The sequence below is a fragment of the Xenopus laevis genome, chromosome 2S (assembly GCF_017654675.1).
Source record: "Xenopus laevis strain J_2021 chromosome 2S, Xenopus_laevis_v10.1, whole genome shotgun sequence".
Lineage (NCBI taxonomy): Eukaryota > Metazoa > Chordata > Amphibia > Anura > Pipidae > Xenopus > Xenopus laevis.
Genome location: NC_054374.1, coordinates 40,333,579 through 40,338,567, shown reverse-complemented (window position 1 = coordinate 40,338,567; position 4,989 = coordinate 40,333,579). Strand labels below are relative to the sequence as shown.

Below are 4,989 nucleotides of genomic sequence, written 5' to 3'. Positions count from 1 at the left end.
TTCTATTAGTTTAAATAATGCATGTAAATCTTTGCAAAAGCCTTGCACCTTTGCTAGTGAATAACAAAGCCCACAATGATATTTTGATCTCTGTAATATTTTCAATTCAAAGCAATGAAAGTCAAGGAGGGATGTTCATACTTCCAGCTGTAGAAATGTTTCAGTCAGTAAATAGATTTTTGCCTTTAAATATCTCAATTGTGGTTTAATGTACTACTGCAAAGCAAAGTGCAAAAAGTAGGCACAATCTTGTTGTTGCATTTTGCACCCTCCCCTGCAGATAGAAGTATCACTCCAAAATAGATGAAGAATAGAGTCAGTGGTGTAACTTTGGCGGCCCCCACAAAAAATGTTTCCAATATATAAGGGTGTAATGCACCTATGTACTATATGTTCTCTAGTTTTATAGCAGATACAATTGTTGCAAAGAAGTTCTTTCAAAATATGTGTGTTGGCCAACAGGAGAAGTATTTCTTCTGCAACAGACAGGGCTGACTCCTACAAATAACTGGGCTGTTATACAATGGTGCTAAAGTTCTCTAAATCCCTTGCAGGGCCGGGCCAAGCCAACCAGGCACCCTAGGCAACCTGGCCAGCCAGCCGATATCCCCTGTGCTCTGACCATGACTGTGCTCCTGCAAAATACCAGGGAGGGGAGAGTGAAGGAGGAGAGTGAAGGAGAGGAGGGAGAGCTAGAGAGGGCAGAGAACATGGACTAGGGGAAAGCAGAAGACGCTTAATAGGTACCTGCCAAGCGACCCCTTATCATTGCTCCCTAGGCAGGTGTCTCTTCTACCTACTCCTAGTTCCAGCCCTGGTCCCTTGTCCTGGCTGTTAACAAGGAAACATTTTCCTTGGTTTCTTGAGATGCCCTTGAACATGTCTGAAAGCATTCTTTTACTTTGTGCCTACAACACATCAATTCACCCCAACTCCACCCAGTGACGATCCTAGAGGGGGCGGGCCCTGGTGCGCGACGCGCAGCCGGGCCCCGCCCCCTCCATACGGCCGCATTTGCAGGCATTTTCATTGGCGAACGAACTGCCAGGGGGCCCTGAGGGGGCCCTGGCCCGATCGCACCCCATGCTCCTCCGGTAGTTCCGCCACTGACTCCACCCCAAAACATTTTTTTTACAGAATTAAAAGAATTCATTTAAAAGCAACTTTACCCTTTACATCAATTCATATTTTGCAGTGGTATAATAATTGTAAATAAATGTGTATATATATTCAATGTCCAGCAGCTGCACTCTGACCTGCAATTTTTCCAAACTAATGTGGGTGCAGGGTCAACAAACATATTCACAAGGATCCATACTTCAATGCTGTAAAAAGAATCAAATTTCTTTTACTGTGTACATCTTATACATCCAATGTTTTTCAGCCCACCTAAGGGCCTTTTTCAACAAGCCTAACTCTGAGTCTAACTCTTGAAACAGTGAAGATCAGGGATCCACAACCTTTTTTACCCGTGAGCCACATAATAGTGTAAAAGGAGCTGGGGAGCAACACAAGCACAAAAATAGTTCCTGGGCAGGTGCCAAATAGGGGATGTGATGTGGACTGGCAGCCAACAGGAGGCTCTGTTTGACAGTACATCTGATTTTTATACAACCAACACTTGTCACCAAGCCTGGAATTCAAAATTAAGCACCTGCTTTGAAGCCACTAAGAGCAACATCCAAGGGGTTGGTGAGTAACATGTTGATCGTGAGCAACTGGTTGGGAATCACTGGTGTAGATGAATGCAGCTGATTAACACTACTAAAAGTCAGAACCAGACAACCAGAGAACAGAAAAGGCATCCCAGCAAACTTTACAGCATAGGACATCACTTTGATACCCTGAATTAAACATCAGCAGTGCTGCGCCAATGAGATGAGTTGAAAAACTGGTCTCAAGTGGCAGCTTTAAAGGAGAAGGAAAGCTACAGAGGCATGTTATTGCCAATAGATTAGCTGCATTAGTGCAAGCTAGAATGCTATATTTATTCTGTAGAATGTTTTACCATACCAGAGTAAAAAGCTCTAGAAGCTCTCTGTTTATCTAGGATAGCAGCTGCAGTATTAGCTTAGTGTGACATCACTTCCTGCCTGAGTCACTCCATGCTCACTTATAGCTCTGGGCTCAGATTACATCAGAGAAGGGAGAGCAAACTGAGTCATGCTCACGCCCGGGGCAAGGAGGTTTAAGCTGAAGTCTGATACAGAAGTCCATGTGTACACAATAGAAGGAAAGAAATGCAGTGTTTCTTATGACAGGGGACTCAGAGCAGCATTACTTTGAGGGTTTACTGGTAAATTTAGGTGTATATTTAAGTCTTATAAGGCTTACTTAGTTTTAACCTTTCCTTCTCCTTTAACATCCGAAATTCCATTTTTTTTAAACCAGAAAATTCAGCTCTTCTAGTGCCAGAGAATGCAATTCCACTCGATGCACCAGTCCCTGGACCCCCTCCTGCATGGGAAAGGTAAGCGCTAGGGGTGAGGGGAGGCCACATTGCAGGAACCTCAGAAACTGACCTGTAAATCATATGATTATTCAAAGCCTCTTATAGCTCAATGCTTGTCTTATTAAGAGACTACTACAAGCTAATTGGTGCAAGATTACAGCTAGGAGGAGACATTGGAGTCTAACTATCATATACAAAACTTATAACTGACTCTGAGAGTCAGGCAAAGCAGCCAGACAAGCACAGTAACTTCTGGTACATTTAATAGAAGATGGCAGGTGGGTGTGGCCTGTCCCATTATTGCTCTCAGCTTAGACAGGAAGAGGAACAGGAGTGAGTCATAAGATAATGGCAAAACAGCAGGAATGCCCTTAACCAAAATGGCCACACAAGCAGGTTACTACAATAAGAATAGCCATATCGCCTAAAATGATCATATTTATATAATTTTTGCATACTTTTCTTTCTCTACAATCATTATAAGTGCAGCATTATATTTCTCAGCCATTTGTAAAAACTTCCATTTATAAACCTGTAGTGTTTAACAGCAGCTCTTTTAGGAAAGGTTTGTTCATGTTTATTACTATGCAGCACAGGGGACATTAGAGGGCGCCCTCTATAGCAGGCCAGATACTTTGGCTTAGCCATGTGGAGCAGAGCTGGCCACTTCTCATCTTGTTTGTATATGGCAATAAGCTTTGTTTTTATTGGTTCAGGAATGTGATTGACAGTGTTGCTTCACAGAATGGTTATTTTATCTGTTTTGTGAAACAAAACTGTAATTTTGTGGAAAGAATGAATTCTGTACTATAAAATCTTGCTTTCTGTCACAGATATCTATTTTGTCAGTCAAATCTAGCTTGACAAGCACTAGTTAGTTACACTATTATATATTATGTCCAACTTTGTTTTTACATAATTCATTCTGTAAGTAACTTTGCACATAAGTGTGTCCGTTACATGGAGGTTATACATTTGTGCGACAGATTGCTTGTTAAACTGTACAGAATGGAGTTTGTGATATAATGACATCCTTTTGTGCACTAACCAGATTTTGTTTTCATTCTTTAATAGAAATAAGTCTTTTGTATATTTTTTTTCTCTGTGTATGGTCACAAATACTTATATAACATGAGAGACATTCATTCTGTGTATTAAGGATAGTTTTGTATACAGAATGTATTTGGGACAAACGGCACCCCATAGGATACTATTGTAAGAAGCATCTTTACTCCAGTCTGTGTAATCCTCACTGTTCTGAGTTGTGTGTCTGTAACATTTGTATACTCACTGGGGCCTGAGACCTGGTATCACTGACTAAAGGGAGCATTACCCTCCTGTATTCTAAAACCTTGTCTATTGCATAATTATTGCTGCTTGTAATGTAGTGTTTTATCTTTATCTTCCCAAATCTTGTTTAGTTCTGTGAAATCTGATTTTACATAGAACAAAAAGTGGTATGTCATATTTGTTTATTGCAAAAGGAAATAAGAGGTTAACTCTTCAGTTAATACAACTTACCCATTGTTACCCATGCTACTGAAGGCAGCAACAATAAAATAATGGCAGAGATACAATACCTACTGCTTACATTCATCTTTTGTCATTGCAGGCCTAGACACCCTTCAGCAGCGACTTTCAACAACTATACTTGGGTGCACTGGTGATTGTGGGGCTTTCTGGCGTGATTTATCACTTGCATTACACAGAGGCTACACTATGGTGGGTAGATATAGGCAATGGCATAGATAACTTTTCAGATGATTTCCCATGCCATACCAAATATTTACTCTGATTCCACTACAGGCATCAGACTAACAGGTGAAGGGCGAATCTGACCTGTTTTGCTAGAAATTCACAAAACTGAGAAAATTCACCAAAATGCATTGGTCTATGTGCAACAAATTGCACAACAGATTTTTGGTGTGCGACAAATTTTTTCAACCACTAGTCTATGGGTGTCATTTTCACCGCAAAACTTGGCAAAAATTTTTACTCATCACTAGTCAGCACATTTTGTTTGCAAATACTTAATTTGGTGATACAAGTTTGCCTTCTTATATATTTTAATAGGAACTGAAGCAAATCAGCATGGTTTTTAATTCTATACTGCTGTAGAGGGCGACATCTGAGCCCAGTTTATATCTTCCTGTGTAAAAACTAAACCCATTGTATTCTACAGAGCTTTTCTCCTTTTTAAAGCTTAAAAGGCTTTTTTTATTAAGCAAACACACACAACTGGGGGGTTGGTGCCGAGCAGGCGGCATGGGGATCCTGTGCATGACTGGAGGGCCTGAAATATGGGAAAGCAAACAGAAGAGGTAAGTGCATTGCACTTCTGCCTACACTCCTCTCTGACCTGACTGCATATAAAACACTCATTTTTTTGGTGTTACTGGTCCTATAAACATTCAATATATTGGCTAATAGGCTAGACTGCTCCAGTTTATTAAGCACTATTAAGTATATTATGTGAACTAGATGAGGAACTCCATAAACATATATATTTAGTAGGCTAATATTGGTAATACATACAA

At 40.4% G+C, this 4,989-nt stretch overlaps 1 long non-coding RNA gene across 1 annotated transcript; it reads left to right on the top strand.

Annotated features, from left to right (window-relative positions):
- The first annotated feature begins 2,239 nt into the window (after window positions 1–2,239).
- LOC108709366 lies at window positions 2,240–4,174 on the top strand. Its single transcript, XR_001934610.2, has 2 exons — window positions 2,240–2,470; window positions 4,065–4,174. It is a non-coding gene; the product is annotated as an uncharacterized LOC108709366 (long non-coding RNA).
- The last annotated feature ends 815 nt before the right edge of the window (window positions 4,175–4,989 follow it).